General features: G+C 32.8%; 1 protein-coding gene and 1 long non-coding RNA gene across 3 annotated transcripts in view; one reads left to right on the forward strand and one right to left on the reverse strand.

Moving 5' to 3' along the window:
- LOC146995394 (uncharacterized) overlaps positions 1–19,124 on the forward strand; it is a 174,147-nt gene extending 155,023 nt beyond the window's left edge. Inside the window, exon 4 of the long non-coding RNA XR_015043015.1 lies at positions 18,442–19,124. This is a non-coding gene — a long non-coding RNA (uncharacterized LOC146995394). The remainder of the gene's footprint in view (positions 1–18,441) is intronic.
- Positions 1–19,933, reverse strand: part of LOC118203724 (RNA-binding protein 24-like) — a 278,308-nt gene that overhangs the window by 238,393 nt on the left and 19,982 nt on the right. The window lies entirely within an intron of this gene.

Raw genomic sequence — 19,933 nt, forward strand, 5'->3', positions numbered from 1 at the left:
ACTACTAAAATGTAGCTTTTAACTTCTGTCAAATTTAATATTTTGCGAATATTTATATCAATTTGAAAGAAGTAATGCAAGAAAAGAAACAAATTGAAAAACATACATGAACTAGAGTACAACTGGAGCATTAATTTAATAGATGTAAATAAGTCTTCAAATAACGCTGCAACTTAGCACATGTACGAAATTAAGAATAAATATTTTTAGATGTTGTTAATGCTTGAAACTGAAATGTGAATTTTTAAAAATTATGCTTCTTTTATTGCCCAGTTCAAGTGCGCAGTCTTCCAAACCAAGATAAGATCAAAGGTGATACCTTAATTGTAAGATAAAAGTAACGTAATAAAAAGAAGTCCTTTACCACATGAAAAATATATGAAGCATAAGTTCCTTGTCGATTATAAACACAAGCATACATGACAATACAAAACGAGTATGCATGACGTTTCTTAAATTGAGGAACATCTTGCTCTGTATTTTGGAAAACTAGAGATAACATTGACGCCCAAAAGTGTCTTGGCAAAATGATCCAGAAAACAGCCATGCAGTGTTTTACATGAGAACGGACTAGCAGCACTAATCTGCAAGCACTGGGACTCCATCCATAGTTCCAAAATTATATATATTGGTGCACTGAAAGAACTCCGCTTGACACTTTGATGCAAAGCAGCAGGGAACGCCTAAGATCTTGATTTGTTACCGGTAGTCAAGCTTTAAAGCTTAATAACGTAACTTTTCAGTTCCGTGTAAATTCAGATGAAATGCAAATTTCCGAAGCACAATAGTAGCAATACAAGTAAGTAAATCAATAAAGTGCTACTATAAGCATTCAAGAATCGTTTTCTAAACTTTTATTATTTTGACATTTCTTATTATTATACAGTGAGGTAAAATAAAAGAACCTTAAATTTTTCAAAATTTAAGTTGTGCTAATTTTGGGCCCTGATAAATAATCTGTTGTCAAAAGAAATCATAACAATATGAACGCAGAATAATCTAAAGCCTTTCTCTCCTTCTAGCTGAATGACAACCAATAAGCGACTAAAAATAGATAAATAAATAAATAAAATAGTGCTACAAGATACTATTTAATATGCACCTAACGCAAAATTTTTGTTATCCATTGGGAACAATTGGAATCCATTTTAAATCAATTTGCATCGCAGACATTCAGTCATTCTCTTATTGATATTTCTAGTTTAGACACTTCTTAATAAATGTTTTTTTTTTTTTTTTTTTTTTTTTTTTTGTACACCTTCTCTTTATAAAATGGAAAGATGTAGCGTCAGAGCAACTGAAATTAGTACGGTTTAGATCTGCATGATGCAGAAAGTCTAAAATTCATACTTAAAAATTTTAAAAACAAAAATTCATCAACATACGAGTATAAAAAATTCATGTATTAATACTCACTTATGTAAAAAAACAACAAATTTACATAACTTAAACAAATTTTTTATACGTTTCAGCAAGTGCTCGGATTTCTGCGAGAAAAATAACAACTAAAATAAAAGAGTACCAACTGTAATTAAAATGCTGCTGTTGACTATAATAATTAAGTATTGTAAGGGAAATTAAATGTATAGTTAGCAGGCAGTGACATTCGAAATACAAATTTGGTTTTCTGCGATAGCTAATTTTAAACCACACTCGCATATGAATTATTAAGATAGACGTTTACTTGAATTCTTTAACTTTATTCCGTGTTTATGTATGACATTATACGTGATATTTATAGCACACGTGATATAAAAAAAAACAATTATTAGTTTTAAAGATAAATTATTAAAAAGCTCTTTTATACATAGTGCGTAATACAAAGAAATGCGACCACAGTGATCATGAAGCAGAAAAGCCTATTTAAAATCAAAAGCTGTGAACAAGATAAAATTCAAAGCGTGTCACTTGAAATCTCAATAATATATCTAGTAAAATTATCCGTTTATCACTACAACCGTTGCTTTTTTATCTAATAACTGCTGCAGACATACTGAATATTCTCTACCTAGGGAAGCAAAGAGATTTGAAACTCTTTCCGTTATTTGTAAAACGCTAGAAAGAAAAGAGGAAAACATCGATACATACGGTGTCTCAAAAAAGTGATGGGATACTTGTGCTTTACAAAAAGAAACTGTAATAAAATAAATTAAAAAAACATGTAAAAATTTTTTGTGGGTGTGTTTCATACTTAAATTTAGTAACAATTATTACATAACATACATTTTTTCAAAATATTAAAATATTAATTTAATAAAAATACAATTGTTTAGAACGGAGCAAAAAATGGCTCACATAAGTGATGGCACACTACGTACTATGCAACAAAATTCGTCTGAAGTAAGCAATAAAAATATCTTTTGGGGTATTTATTTTTACTCAAAAGCAACTGGCAATAATTTATAAAATCGTCTGCAGTATTTCGCTCCAGTTTGTTTTGGAATTTTTTTGTTTTTTAGCTCTGTGCAGCCATGAATGCTAAACGAAAAGAAACTTTGCCTGAAATTCGAAAATTAGTTATTAATTTGCATATTGAACGTGGAAAATCTATTAGAGAAACAGCTGAAACAGTTAACTTTAGTCCTTCAACAGTTTTCAATATCATTAAACGATATAAAAAGAATCATATGATCCAGGATAAAAGAAGACCTGGCCGACCATCAAAACTATCCAATGCAATAAAGCGAATTATCGTTCGAAATATTAAAAAAAATCCAAGAATGAGTGCTCCTAAAATTGCTGCTGATTTACAAGCATTATATGGAGTAATTGTTAATCCTGAGACTATTAGAAAAGTAATTCGATCTGCTGGATATCACGGTAGAGCAGCCAGGAAAAAATTCTTCGTAAGTGAAAAGAATAGAAAACTCAGACTGGCTTTCGCAAAATCCAACATAAATAAGAATTCTGATTACTAGAATGAAGTTATATTTGCTGATGAGAGTAAATTTAATATATTTGGTTCTGACGGTAGAATTTTGGTGTGGAGAAAACTCAGGGAAGAATTTCGTAAACAGAACTTGGTGCCAACAGTAAAACATGGTGGAGTAGGAGTTAAGGTATGAGGGTGTATGTCGTCCGCTGGAGTTGGTAATCTTGTTTTTATTGACAGTATAATGGATAAGTACAAGTATATTGACATTTTAAATCAAAATTTGAAATCTTCAGCACGAAAATTGAACCTTCATAACAATTTTAAATTCTACCAGGACAATGACCCCAAGCACACTGCTTTGAACGTTAGACTCTGGCTGCTGTATAACTGTCCTGAAATAATAAAAACACCACCACAATCTCCAGATTTAAATCCCATAGAGAATATTTGGCAAGAATGTAATAATTGTTACTAAATTTAAGTATGAAACACACCCACAAAAAATTTTTATTGTTTTTTAAATTTATTTTACTACAGTTTCCTTTTGTAAAGCACAAGTGTCCCATCACTTTTTTGAGACACTGTAAATAGACCCAGTCCAAAAATACTTCCATGCATTAATATAATTAATGGAACATTTTTCATGTGCAGCAGATAAAATATAAAAAATTCGATCGAAAAATTGCATTATTAATTTCTTTTAAACCATCTAGATGCATTTAAAAATAAAATATATTATTTTTAAATCTGGATATGCATGTCATTTTTTTATCATGTAGAGACTGATTTCTATAGTTGATACTGACATTTCAAAAGATCTTGATAGGCTGCATCCTGTAAATATAAAAATTAAAATATTAGAAGGAAAACTTAAATAAAAATACTTCAGATTTTGCTGATAAAAATTTATAATATTGGGCTCAGCTTTTCGTTTTCATTAATCTCTGATGATCGTCTGAAGTTATAACACGGTCCTAAACTGCTGAGTTAATTTCGTCTTGATGACAGAAAAGAAACTGACATTTTCTTTAAATATAACTTCATCTCTTTTCTGTTGTCTAGTATGATATTTAATTTATGTTTTTACTTCTTTAGCATTACTGATAATTTATAGTTTACAAGATTAGAACATTCGTTGTATTGCTTTGTTTACAATAACTTTACAGAACATACCTAAGACTCAGAATTATTTTCTTATTTATTCCTTGCGTATTTATTATAACAACCATTCATTTTTTTTATTTATTTTCTCCATTCTTTTTATGTAATAAAAGTCCATGAGGCATTGTGTGAATAACATAAATAATACTTACAGTTACTTAACAGATTCGATTTTTAAAGACAGAATAGGCTGGCTTGAAAAGCGTTATCTTGGTTCCTATTCTTACATAATAAATATTACTTAGAAGGTTGTATTTCCTAGAAGCTTGTATTTTCTAAAAGTCTACTAAACCCATTGCTTACAAAGCAGATAATCCTAAAGTGCAATTATTGCAATCAAATATCTATTCAATATTGATTTTTAAAAAAATGACAGAAACCTAAAAAGAAGCGAAAATATACATAACACACTATCTAGTTTGCTACTTATTCAACGATTATTACCAAATGGACAGCTACCATTCTGAAACTTTTTTCTTTGCATTAGTTCGTATTTTAAATTATACTTCCAGCAAACGAATACATGCAAAAGATCATAGATAAAACGTACAATTGAGTATTTCCAACTAAGTGCTGAATTTCCTGAAACCGAAAGCTAATTAATTACCTAAAAAAGTTTCAAAGTGATTTAAAAAAAACCTTCAAATTTTCACTTCCAGCTAAACTACAAAAATTATACATAATGAAGATAAAAATGCAAGACTAACCACTTAGAAAATATTATTGAAAGAACACGAGAAACTATCTTTTTATAGAAGTAGTAATATCATTTACTGAAATAAATGACCTTCTCTTTATAAAAAGGAATTTTAATGGTGACTGCAATATCAAAAGATGAGTTGCACTTAATTGCAGCTGTCACACGAGATATTTATTGACTTTTGCCCGAAGCAGAAAACATGACACTGCATTCTGCTGATACCATATTGCCCTTCATAGTTACTTTGAAATAAAATACGTAAAACGAAAAAGTGGAAAAGAAATAGATGAAAAAGAAAAGCTTTCAGAGGATTACATTAGTAAACAAAACAAAAGCCTTCTTCGAATACCTACACAGTAAAGCACGCAATCACGAACAACAAAATTCCACGATATGAGAACAATCTACAAAAGACTTAAAAACTTGAAAGGAAATGAAAATTTTACAAACACAGGAATTTTAAAAGCTAATAGATTACATGATTTAAGAAATTGTTAATTACATTTTTAAACTAAAGAAATTATTTAAATTTGTAAATTATATTTATCATTTGATGGTGATTAAAATTCCAAAGTCAGCTAGAGATAATAAAGTAACTTCATCGTAACTGTAGCTCTAATAAACATATATTATTCTAAAATTAATAACAATTAAAACATTTCTTCTAGAATAAATTTCAGTGACAATGTCTTAACTCCAACTGAGATCAAAATATTCGATCTGAATTTTCTATGACATAAACAAAAAAGTAACACACTCCAACTAGTTTATTAATTGACCACGTGTTTCAAAATTCGTCGCTTGTTCTTCCTATATCCTTTCTTTATCAACATGTATGCTTAAATAAGATTATTTTCCTCAGAAAAACTGTTCTCTTTATCATAAATAAAGGCCGGAATCAGTCCTACATGCTTCCTCGGTTACAACAGATAATGTCCGGAGCCAGCTCTTAACTTACTCAAAACACGAAACGTTTAGTCACTCTTCTCGAGAATTATAATTCTAAGAAATCAAAATATAAAAGCCACTCCTAACAATATACTATGCAAATACTATGCATACTAACAATGTACTATGCAAATATTTTATTTGCCATCAAACGAGCTTTCAACCAATGAAGTTAACTTCAAACAGATGTTGCAGGCCTCTCAGGCTTTTACAATACATCAGGGAAAGAAAAGATTCCCCAGAGATTGTAAATTAATTGTACTGATGCTTCTCGTTACAAATATCTAACTAGAATTAACTACAAACAAAATTAACTCATACAAGAAATTAAATGCAACGCTTTGTCTCTTGCAACGATGCCTCTTCTTCGCAATGTAATATACAATATTGTCTTAGTGAAAGAAGCCATAACTGTCAAGAAATAAAAGTTGCCATACAGGTGTATATTTATTAGTCAATGTAGGTGTGTACTTTCAGCGTTTGTCCTCTGTGCATGGTGGGTCCAAATATTGGAAATCACCACATATGCGGTCAGGTCGTAAATTTACCATCCCTTTTTTCAGGGGGAGAGCTGACGAGGAGGGGATAATCTTGCTCGGGGTATTGAGAAAATGTGGAGGGCCATTTAAACTTGTTACTTCTCTACATTCAGTTTTATACAGAGGAAAATACAAATTGAATTTTTCTAATGAATGGAATTTTGTACAATGAAAATTTATTATTGAACGATAAACTGTAAGGCAAATAACATCTTTTTTTAAAGCCATAGGAGTAGAAAGACACGATATTTGTTACATAAATGAATTTGTAGTAAATATTGAGTTTTTCATTTCGAATGCTATGTTATATATGTGCGAAGTAGCTGAGTATCTGAAAAAATAGTCTTCATTCAAATGGCCTTCAACCTTTTCACGTCTAAGGACTGTTTTTCAATTACATTGTGGTCGCTGCTGTTTGGTTAATTTTGTAATGACATATAAACAATATATTTTTTTTTTATTATTCTTCAGAATGAAGATAAATAATACCTAAAAATACATTATTGGTGCACTTTTGGGTTTTATATGTAGTAGTTAATATGGAATCCTTAAATTATATATATCTATGTATAGGTATATATAAACGAAACAAAATATAGAACAAGGTATAAAATATCAAAGAAAAATATCTTTATTATACAATGTTCATTACCATACGTATGTTTACGTAATATCAATATAAATAGTTAGTTAGGTTTCGTAAACATATAATTTATTTTTATATTTTGTATTTTTTGTATTATACATATCTGAAGTTTAATTTTACTTGTTCTTCTTTTGGGTTACGACTTTAAGTGAGAAAGAATTGTTAGGGCCATTTATAGGGATTACATTATATGCAATCAGTTAAGATCCGACTTTTCCTTTTTTTAAATCATTATATATATTTAAATACTACTTTATAAGTATACATAAAATATAGCAGTTTTTTAAGCTACTTATTTATATATCTATTGTTTAGTCTGGTTTGTTTGATTATAGCAAAGCATTCGACGGCTATTTGCCTAAGGGTAAGGGTGCCTCGCGGAGAACTTTCTAAGCAAAACTGACTCTTACGCACGTTACACGTGGGAAAAACCACTAAAATGCCAATACAGCCATCCCGTTCACCGGGATTCGAACCCCGGATCGACCTGCCAGAGTTCAACGACTTTACCGCTAAGCCGCTAGTAAGCCACACACACACATCCACACATATACATTAAATTATATTTACATGTCGTTTATTAAGTATAATTGAATGCAATTTAATCATAAAGAGTTAGAAAATATTCTACGGAATTACTTCACTTCGTAGAATTTTTGTAAGCTTCACCATATTTCTTAAAGAGAATCTCAGTGCTAGTTCCATTTCCAAGCCGTTTATGTACCTTATTTTTTATGCTTTGAATTGTATTTAGAGAGTTATTTCACCTGGTTATAGCTGAAAATGAAGTTTTTTTTATTGAAGAATTTAAGGGTAAGAAGAGAATTATGTCCTTTTCTAATTATTCTTGAAGCATTTAATTTTTTTTAAAAAGGGCACATTAATACGGATCACTGAACTAAGGTACTCGATACAGGACAGATTAATCAGCTACTAAATTTTGATTTTCATTGAGTAAAAATGAATATTCTATAAGAAAGCAGATATTCAAAAAATGTTTTTTCTATTCTCGCAGTCATAATATTTTTCTTAAATATTCAGCTAATTCATATTCAAATACTCCAATCCATTACAATTAGTAATAAATCGATACAGTAAATAAATAATTAAAATCAATTAAATGGAATTTTAATTGCCATTTTCCCTCTGATAAACCCCTCTTTAGAGTTCAATAACAGTCGATAAGCTTTTGTTGCGGTTCATTTTTCTTCATGGTATGCTTACGTTACATATGTATGTATTATGCATTGCTCATACTCGTTCGTCAATTCCAACTTTTAATATCTCTTGGAAAAAATCAGTATGGGAATCCAGAAAATGATTCTTAGTGACGCTTAAACTATTATTACTAGGCATTGTCATGCCACAGTGTTTAAAAAAAATCCCATTGTTTAAAAGTAGATCCTATGCTCATATCCTAGTCTACAATTAAAAGCTGCGAGTCAAAATTAAGGGGGTTGCTCTTAGGAAGCCTTAATTAGAAGTAGTTATAGGAAATGTTAATCAATACTTATTATCTTATTGATTAAACACTTACTCCCTATTTGATCACGTGTATGGCAAACGGATATTCGTCAATCATAAAGAAAAGAAAGGTGAATCAAAATGAGTTATATTCTTGTTTTTCCAACTGTAAAACCATCTTAAGCTACTATCGGATTTAATCTTTAAATTATTCCAATAATAATCAGAACCAATGGGGGCCACTATTCTTAACTATAATTTATTAATGCAAATCCTATTTTGGTTTCAAATGCCTTTCATTAATTACATTAATGATATGGATATTTACTAATTATTACTATTACTAAAATAGTTGTAAATACTTTATTACTGATATGTTTATGTACTATTTTATTTAAAAACGTATTTATTAATTTATTAATAAATTTATTATAATTTATTAATATTAATGATGTATTTATTAATAAACCAAAAAAGTGCATACTAATATTATTAAGCTGTTTAATAAATACGTAAAAGAGCACTTCAAAACTTTTCGTATCCTATGTAATTTGTCTCCATTCTGGTACCGTGTGCATCCTTGTACGCGTTACTGACTTACAGTGAAAAACAGAGGAGAGCTCCATTCAAGATTTTATTCCTGATCTCAGTGGCGGCTCGTAGCTAAAATTAGTGGGGGTGCTGTTCCAAAAAAAAATTTAACCTTTGTTTTAAAATTGTCTAAAAGGAAATAAACATGTATAAAAAGAAAATTTATTTTGAAACCATGAAATCTTACAAGAACAAAATTAAACATTTCTTAATTACTTTAACCTAAATTGTTACAGTTCAATCTTTGTCTATTCATTTAAAAATGAAATCCATTCTTCTTGTTTTAATTTGCACGAAAAGATCAATAATTTTCTCCTTGATCTCTGGATGACAACTGAGGAGATTTTTCTTTATTGAAATCAATGCAAGCGCATTTAGTCTTTCCGAATTCCTAGTGCTTCTTAGAAAAGTTTTCATTCTTTTAAATGTTGAAAAGCATGGTTCTGTCTCTGATGTAGTCATGGGAACTCTCAAGAGAATTTTTATCTGTTTCGTAATTTCACTAAGAACATCATCTAGATTATTTTCGAAGATAAATTTCAGTAGCTCAATTAATTTGCAGTATTCATGGATATCAGACCTACAATAGAATACTTTTAGTTCGGTTTCAAGCTTTTCTTTGTCAATCATTAAATATACTTCAGTGGTCAGTACTATTTCTTCTGTAGAATGTTCATTCCTAAAACTAGCGAAGCATTTCTTGTTTAACAATTTAGCAGCTGCTAAGTGTTTAGTGGAAGAATATTTGTGCATTATATCAATACATAGTATAAAATCACATATTTCCTTAGCTTCTGCCATTAGTGTCTTTGAAAAATTCTTACAGTACTTTGAGTTTCTTAATTCTAAAATAGCAGCTTTGAAATTTGTTATATATTCGTTAACTTTAAACAACACACTAATTTCTCTGGATTGCATTTAGTTTTATATTATTTCAACATGAGGCATCTGATAAAAAAGCTCTAACCAAAACTTGAATTTATCATCATATAGGTTTTTTTTTTTTAAAATTCCTGTTGCTTTTGCAATAGTTTGATCTGCATTTGATGTTGATTGAATTTCAGTAAGGCAATTTTTTAAAGGTTGCAAATTTTCATGAACTCTGTTTATGGTTCGTATGTTGAAGTTCCACCTTGTGGAGGAATACCACACGCGCGGAGTAAAAAGAAATCACGTTTCCAACAACATGCCAGAATTCCGGCACTGCAAGAACGACAGTGGTCTTCTCGCTACCCGGCTCGCGTGCTGTTTTCTGTGCGCGCATGCGCAGAACAGCCAAACACCACGTAGCTAGAACTGTGAAGCGCGCAGTTCCAAAGAAAGAATTTCGTACTTTTTTCACGGGGATGGCAACTGACATTAAGCTTAAGGATTATGTATTATAAAAGTATAAAGAAAGAATTAAAGACTAAAGGGCACACTATATTAAATATTAAAAACAATAATAAGTGGAAATAGGGGGTGCTGCAGTTCCACAGTGCTTATTACGAGCCGCCACTGCCTGATCTACTGACACTGAATGACACCTAAAAACACTTTTTTTTAATATATGATCCCTGACACAGCCGTTTACTTTCCCCTTCCGTAATTAACGTCAGTCTCCTGCTCTTGACCGCATTTGCCAAGCCACCCAAATGTTGATATACGGGGGTTGTAAATTAAATAGTGGCAACTTAACCTTGAAACTAGCAGAAGGCGGGCATGCGCAAACAGGATATGGGAGCGGTGAGGTGGCGTTATTATCGATGTATAGAGTGCAAAAAACAGTCGATCTGCTTAGAAGGGTAAGTGAGCAGTTTCGTTTCCATCGCTCTAAAGCATGTTTTCAAAAGGTGATCAGCGGTCGTGGCTTAAAATCGAGGTTGCCCGTGGCAAAAATGCAACTGAATGCTATCGAGGATTAGTGGAAGCCTGTGGCACAAATGCTTTGCCGTATAGGAAGTAGCACAATGGGTTCAAGTATTTCGTTCGGGTGGGAATGAAATTGCGGATTTGCAACGCACAGGTCGGCCGTCCGTTCTTCAAGACCAGATTGACATCCTGAGCGGTCTCCTTACCATAGACCGTCGATGGACTGTCCGATAATTAACCTTAGAGGTTGGTCTGAGTCATCAAACGGTGTGGCGCATAATGAAGAAATCTCTTAACATGAGGAAAATTGCTTCCCGCTGGGTTCCACATCGACTAACCGAAGTACAGAAATGGCACCGGTATGCACTGGCTGGCACCCACTTGGAGAGATACCGCAATGAAGGAGACGCATTTCTGCAGCATATTGTCGCCATTGATGAGACATGGGCACGAGCCTATGAGCCTGAATTAAAGCGTCAATCAAATGAATGGCGTCACCAAGGTTCGCCACGTCCACAGAAATTTCGACAGGAACCCAGTCGGGTGAAGGTTATGCTGATTATGGCATACGACTGGGACGGTGTGATTCTTACACATGCTGTACCGGAAGGACAAACTGTCAACGCAGATTACTATTGCAGATTTCTACAGCACCATCTGCGCCCGGCTATGCGTCGCAAACGTCCACGTTTATTGCATAACAATCTCCCTATCGTATTGCATGACAACGCTCGTTGCCATGTCGCAAACAATGTCACTCTCCTTTTGCGACGGTACAAAGGAAAATCCTGGAACACCCTCCCTACTCACCCGACATGAGTCCTTGTGACTTCGATCTGTTTCCGAAGTTGAAAGAACCCCTCCGAGGTCACCGATTTCACGACGTTTTATCTGTACTCCATGCAGTAGGGCGCTCAGTCGCTCACATCAAAAATCAACACCTTGCCACTGGTCTACAATGGCTTCCGACATTTGCCAAAAGGTTATAAGCTTTGCTGGTGATTACATTGAAGGAATGTAATGCAATTGTACTTGTAAGTTCATTAAAAATTGATTTATACCTATGTTGCCATTACTTTATTTACAGCCCTCGTATATACCATCTACTCCTGTCCAACCCTATTCTACTATACATTTCGGTGAAAAGGAATCGTTTATTGGCCCGTGCACGCTTACCTATAATATAAAAAAGGATTCATCTAGCTAGGAGAGCCTCAGCAAATCTAAGATCCATTATCAGTAATAATGTATTCACTACAAATGTTTACAGCAATAAATCATTGTCAGCATAAACATACGAATGTCGCTGTGGAGGCCATTACACAAGAGTATGAGGAAGGGAACATTCGGATCAATTGAACAAGCATGATTAAAATCACGGTAATGATCCTAAAAAGACAGCTTTGTTTTTAAACCAAAAGATCAGCACTTGCACTGCTCCATGCAGCGTAACAGTTGAACAATCAAAACAGAATGCTTTTTAGCCGCACAGCTGACTTTCTTCGTTACACTGCATTTTTATTTCCCTTATAAAAATAGCTTCCAGTAAACATGACTTGTGAACAAAATTTGAATCACTGCAGGGCTTAAAAACAGGCTGATAAGCAGCATTATCAAGTGGACCAACTGCTCTGTCGATGGAATAAAGTAAAGTAGCTACAACCTTACCCAGATTTTTTTTATATGAAGCAAACAGATAAATATATCTTTTATATGAAGCAAACAGATACATAAACTCCCGTATCTGCAGTCAAGTTAACTAAATCTATACCCTTTTACACTCATCAAAGGAAACTATTTTAAATCATAATGTCCTAACTGGTATAACACTTTTGGCGACAGCTTTATATATTCAGAAAAATGATGCAAACAATTAAGCAATTTATGTATAGTTTTTTGATGATAAGCGTAAAAATAAATATATTTTTGATAAATAACATAGAATACTGAAAAAGTATAAATAGTAATGTAAAAATGTTGCAATAATTTTCAAGTGTTTTATATATATATATATAAATTTTTATAAAAACATTTTAACATCCTCTTGAACAAATAAAAATACAAAAATATAAATAAAATGTATGCATTGTTATTGTTTCATGAGGATGCTAAAAAGGTTTATAAAAAATGTTAACATTTTAATTAATTTTCCTGCTTAAGCATGAATTAGCATTTTCCTTCGAATTTCACATAAAGAATTCTCTAGCTTTATTCCATAAATATATATTTATTTACTTGTCAAAAGTGAAATTACAAAACAATGAAGGAATGCGCATAGCGATGTGAAAATACCAGGATCTGTAGAGGTAAGACACATATGCAGATGATTAAAGAAACAAAGAAAGATATGAAAAATTAAACTATTTATTCAGTATCTAATCTGGCCACCACGGGCAGCTAGCTATACAGGCCTCTAAGCGCCAAGGCATTACTGTTTATAAGGTTACTGGTGGCCCCCTGAGCTATTCCTTGCCAAGCTGAGTCCACTACAGATCTCAGCTCCTCTACGGCATGCGCCTGCGATGCCCTATGCACAACACGTCTGACAGCGCAAACAGGCTCAATGGGATAGAGATCGGGTGAAGCTACCGACCAGAGAAAAGGCTGTCAATTCCATTCAGACTATTGAATGGAATTGACAGTGTGATGAGCGACATGAGGCCGGGTAATGAAGTCAGATAGTTCTCACGTTACAAGATCTCTATCTACGAGATTCTATTTTTACAAGAAATTTTCTGAGAAAAAAATTTTTTTTAATTTGCACGCAACGAAATGCAACATCAGTGAAACGTCAGAATATATAAATTTGATCCTTAAAGAAAATCAAACGGCAAATTAACGTCCGCGACTTCCAGCAACTCTTTATCACCGACCTCTCAACTTTGTGAGAATGAAGGCTGCCTAACGGCTCCCGGGTTCAGAGTTACTCTCAGACTCTTACAGCTAACGTCTCGTTGCAAGGTGTCGCATTTCTTTGAATTTTTTACCTTTTGACTCTTTATTTTTATAAAAAAAAAAAAAAAATTATGCGGAAAAAACGCAGCAAGATTCGAACCTATTAGCATCCAAGAAACGAATAAAAGCAATATCATTACAGCAAAAATAGAAAATTATAAAACGACACAAAGCCGAAAACATCATTAAAAACGTCTGTTATAGATATTTATTGGGTTCTTCTACCGTCTTCACAGTTTTAAAGACTACACAGAAATGGAAGAATGTGCAATCTACATGGTTACCAACGTAAAACGTTAGCATATTTCCTTAAATAACGGAAGTTTTAATTACGTGGATTAGCAATCAAGCACAAAGATTAAATATACCTACCGCATATACCATAATATATGTAAAAGTACTGTCCATTTTTTAAATGCTTAGGAGCAAAAAAAACATGACTGAAAAAAAAAAACTTTTAACACAAGCAGTAGCTGGTTTGCCCGCTACTAGAGGATAGCAGGATGGCATAATGTTAAGTAGCAAAGTGAAGCAGCCTGTGCTGATAGTGAAGTAGCAAAATCTTTTCCAAAAAAATTAGGAGAATTAATTTAAGAAAAAAAAATTACATGGCTGTGTGTGTGTAGACAAGACCAGATGATGAAAAAATGTCATCTAGGAACAGCATTACTAAAGAGGAATCGCCAATGTTAGGTTTTGAAGCTGCTGAAGACTGATTAATTTTAACACTTGGTGGCAACGCAAGTGGTGATTGCTATTTACAAGTCAGAAAACCCAAAAGTGCTGAAAAAACCTTGAAAAAACGTAAATGGAATGTATGGAAACATATGGAAATCCTATAAAAAGGCTTGGATCATTGCTACATTTCCTAAAGACTGTTTTTTACATTATTTTATACCAGAAGTAGAACAAAAAATTCTTTTCCACGTCCTTTTAATTCTGAAAATTACAGCCGGCAACTTCCTCCTCTGCAAAATAGTCATCCAAATGTTAAAATTTTATTTTTACTCTCAAAGCAACCCCGCATCTTCAGCCTTATGGATCAAGGCGGTACTGCGACGTTCAAAGACTATTATTCCGTGAAACACTTGAATCTGTTAAAAGTCATAGATACTGAAAGTGACCGGGCTTTGAAGCAATTTTGGAAACATTTTAACGTTTTGGATGCAGTTAAAACAATGAAGCATGCTTGGAGCAGAATTTGAAAAAAACCAAAAAGCTATGAACGCTGTGTAGCGAAAGCTTTCATAATTTAAGTGCTCTTTTTGAAGGATTCGAGGGATAAGTAGAAATAATTCAGCATAAAACTGAAAAGATTGTGCAAACTGCTGAAACGTTACAGTCGAAGTTTCTACTACTGACATACCTTATCTTCTTACAATACCCAACAGTGAACTTTCGAATGAAGAGCTGCTTGAAATAATATCTTTTACAAAAGAGAAGAACAAGAAAAGGTAAAAGAAACATAAATCCTCATCGTTTAAATTAACAACTAAACGACTTAAAGATTCTTTTGAACAGACTAAAATGGTCAGAATTTTTTTTTCTCTCAAGTTCTAAATTTTGAACTAAACAGAAAGGTTACTGCAGATTACTACCTGCTATAATGAAATGTACGAAAAACAAGAAAAAGCAATCTCGCACGCAAACGACACTCGAAGCCCTTTTTGAAGGAAAAAAAAACTTCCTAATTTGACGAAAATCAAAATTATAATAATAATAGTATCATTTTAGTTTTGGGTCTTACTTATGCGATTATCTTATTTTAGTGTTCTATACTTATCTCGTTTTGGGTCTTACTTATGCTATTTCTAATAATAATGTTACGAATTTTGTATATAGATAGGTAACTTTAGTGCAATTATATGTGAAATTGCTGTATTTTTCTGTGTAATGAAACGTGAAAAATCGAGAGACAGAAGCTATGCCGGAAAAGTAAGAATACAGCGGCAAGTGTATTATGTGTATATCGGTAATTTGGCGAAAAATCGTCGAAAGTCACCAATCTTAGAGACCATTTGGCAATACTTTGGTCCGGTCCGTTCCCTGTACCACCGTAATAGGTATTGTAATAAATATAATTGATCACTGTATTAACTGTAACCGTAGTTCGAGCCTCATATTGCCTTCCAATAAGTTCAAGAAGCAGAATGTACTAGAAATCTTTCAGCGACCGGGTGAAAACTATATAAGGCCGGTGAAAACATCTGCTCTGTTCTTTTGACTGCGTCTGGCATAATGAGCTTATTTATAAAATGCTTCCTCTCAATGTCACCAAGGAGATGATTCTATTAATTTATTCTTTTATCACCAATCGCACATTTGCCATCATATATGGTAATTTCTACTTCCCCCTCAGACAAATTCAGGCCGGCGTTGCCCAGGGCTCAAATTTAAATCCTCTCTTGCACCTGATTTATGCAATGTATTTCCCGCTTTTTGACGATAACATTAATTGCATCACAGCATATTATGCTGATGATACAGCCATTCTGTCCTGCTCCTTAAACCCCGGCAATGCAATTAAACGCATACAGGGGCATATGCGAGAAATTGAGAAATGGTGTTGTACCTGGAGAACATGTATCAACGCCACCAAATCACAGCTTTTGCTTATCGGACGACATAGAAGGAAAAACGTACACACTGAACTCACACTATTTAATGATAAAATTCCGAGCAAAGCAACCTATTTAGGCATGCGATTTAATACAACACTCACCTGGAGCCCCCATATATCAACTGTTGTCGGCAAAGCAACTGGTATGGCTCGCAAACTCAACCCGATCAACAATGCCTCCTCAAAACTTGATTTCGTATGGAAAGGCATATTTATACATCAATTCTTCGCCCTGTACTCACGTATGCTTCAGCGGCCTGGTGTACCGATCTGATTTCCAAAAACTCCAAACATTCCAAAATATATTCCTCCGAAAAAATCACGGGAGCGCCTTGGTTCATCCATAACGAGGATTTACACAAAGATCTTAAAATCGGAGATATCAAAACGCACGTAGCACATATTAACAAAAACTTTTACAACAAAGCGATCAGCAACGAAACAGTTCATTTTGCCGATAACTTTATGTATGAACTCTTAGAAGATGATTTCAACCTCCACGATTTTGCCATCCATCTATTAACATTTGATATCTGATTCCTGTTCTTTGCACAGTCACTTTTTAATTCTCATCTTTTCATATTCACAAAGGCCCTAAGGGACAATGTTGGTTTCACGTAGTAATTTCATACACAAGCATCATACATAGGACATATTATGACACCCTCACATCTCCGTGTTCTTGCAACACAATAATTACAGGCAAGGGCCTATATTTTTTCTCCATCTAGTTCACCCATTAGTGGTAATCCAAATAAGGTCTCGTACGCTTGAAATCCCCGTTAAGGGGCACCTGAGGTGCTGGTAAGAGAGTGATGAAGTTCGCGTTGAGACCAGCCTAAGTAACAGTATCACAGTATCAGTGCTTTCAGTTGTTGATGCTGTTATTGTTAGCTGAGTTGTTCCGAGTATAGCTGCGCTCTTTAGCTGCGCTTTGCATTCCGTTGTCTTTAATGTTCATAGTAGTGTAACGACTAACTGTACTCTGCGATATTGTGAAGAGCTGTACGACTATCGTTTTGTGGCAAGTTCCAGATCTCTGAAGTGTTTATTTTAATAAAATAAAATTTATCAACCTATCATCGAAGCTGTATGCATTCAATCTATTGCGAACCCGTACGCATGCAACAATAATAATTTTCATTGTCATTTATATTATTTTTGTTTATTTTTTATCAAACTATTTTTTATTTATAAAAAACTGAATTGTTTCTGTCTATTTCTTTGTCTTTTTAACCGAAATTGAAAATAGTCTTTTTGTTCGGGACCAATGTCCTCCGTATTATATCAATCCTGAAAAAAAAAAAAAAAAAAAAAAAAAAAAACTTTATGAGATCTCAGTTTACGAGCGAGAATTCGCTTTCATTTAACACATAAAGCCTGTATTTCTAGTAATAAATTATGTTTGTGGCAATGAGTATACCTGTATTTCTAAATTAGATGACAATTTAATACGTTTTTGACTTTGTTGGATTAATAAATAATTCGTTGGATAATAAGGTAAAGCAGATAAGAATGATGGTGGATGCCTAAGGGAACTAGCTTATGTTAAACATGAGAAAAACACTAAAGTACTCACGTAGCCCACCCATTCACCAACATCGAACCAGTAAGCCTGTATCGAGTTACTAGTATTCGGTGGGCATATAACCGCTGGTGAGCCATAAATAAATTCGATTACAATTATTTCATAAGAACTCATATAATACCGAGTATTACCTATATAATACCTTAATATATACCGAATATTACCCACTTTTGAACTATTTCCTGTTTTAACAAAAATGTTAATAAAGGAAAATTTTATGTTTTTTATAATTATTTTATTAAAATAACATTTATATACTACCATTATTACCAGCATTTTGAATGTTTTTTCCGGTATTATTTTATTTGCGAATAGTGGTGTTTTTTGAAATCTTAATAACAGTTACCTTGGAATTAGCCGGAGCGGTTTGTTCTAATTCTTCTAAAGCAATGTTCAAAATCATTTTAGTCCTTTCTTATTTCTTTGCTTTTTAGTGACTTTTTATAATTTCATCAGTTCAGAAAACGAGAAGTAATGTCTCACCTTATCTCTTTATGTTACAGTTTCAAAAGAAAATGAAAGATGCTGATTTGGTTAACCCGCCTGAAAGCAATTTTAGCCACTGCAGAGAAATAATCAAAAATAAAACCAACTGCATAGTTATGAGGGAAATTAAGTAAAGATATAACAGAAGAGAAACACATTATACGTTTTGTTCAACGATGAAATTTATAAAGAAAATTGGAGCAAGACAAGATTAATTCGAAAAATGGAGAAAAACAAATAACATGACTTTTTTTTAATCTCCCGATGCCATTCTATGAACTCCTAAGCAAGATAGCTGCTGAAGTAAACTTAAGCAACCAATGCATCGCCCATTTCCGCAGAAAGTGGATTCTGTTTGGAAACTATGTTATAGCGAAGTTAAGAAGTACAGTTCAGAATAAAGAAAGACATCAGAGAATTAATGACGTCTACAACGCGATATTTCCTAGGCAAGTTTAGTATATGTAGCTCATTGTCACAAACATCATTTATTACGTCAGTCGCACCAATTGTATATAATATCGTGCTACCTGTGTTGGGTATCTTTAACATGTATTATTACGCAGTTTAAACAGCCTAAAACTGTATCTGTTAAGGACATGGCTCAAAATGTGCATCTTGCCCCAATCATATGGCTTTTGTCTAACAGATAAATGCTTTGTTTCCACCATGCTGAAAGGAAATAAAATACTGATTAAGAGATATCTGTGATTCAGTGTTGTTCTAGACCTTGGCACATATTACCCATTAGCCGTGGAAGCACAAATTTACCACTGAAATTATTAATGTTTGGGGATGATTAACATGAATAACATCAAAGCCTACTTTCCAAATACGTCTAATACCAAATAAAAAGTTATACGCTCATGTGGTTAAAAATAATACACAGAGTCGTTTAAAACATTAATTAAAATGAAAGCTCTGGTAGCACATCTTATTTTCAGCTTTTTTAAATGAAACAGATAGAAAAATTTCTTATTTAAAGCTACTTAACTAAATCAACAATTACGAATACAAAACCTAATCTTTCATATTCACTTTTTATTATATATGGAAAAGGGGGATAATTGCCTATGTCCCCATTTAATCAAAATAACGATAAAATTTAAAAGTTGAAATGCTGAAGTCTTTACATAAAAGTAGATTTCAGTTTGATAATTAACCTCCCTTAGACTAACACAGACCAAATGCATTTCCTTTTTTTAAGCTTAAGGTAAATTTAATTTTCACTTCATGAAAAGAAAGCTTACACGCTAAAACGAGCATGTGGACAACTTCGATATTCGGATGCAAGTACCCTGTAAGAAAAGAATGTATCCATCTTTGCACAAATATAAGCAAATGAAACAAGATATTGAAAAAGGTTTTAAAAAAGATTATCACTGAATTTTATTAATTCAAAATAAATAGGATTAAACTATTAAACTTCTATCTCTGAAATCTAGCATACAAATATTATTATTTTACCATCCTAACAAATATTACATAATAATAAAAGGAATGAAGATA

Source organism: Stegodyphus dumicola, chromosome 9, assembly GCF_044657685.1.
Source record: "Stegodyphus dumicola isolate Sdum_Otavi_A_Nest chromosome 9, ASM4465768v1".
NCBI lineage: Eukaryota > Metazoa > Arthropoda > Arachnida > Araneae > Eresidae > Stegodyphus > Stegodyphus dumicola.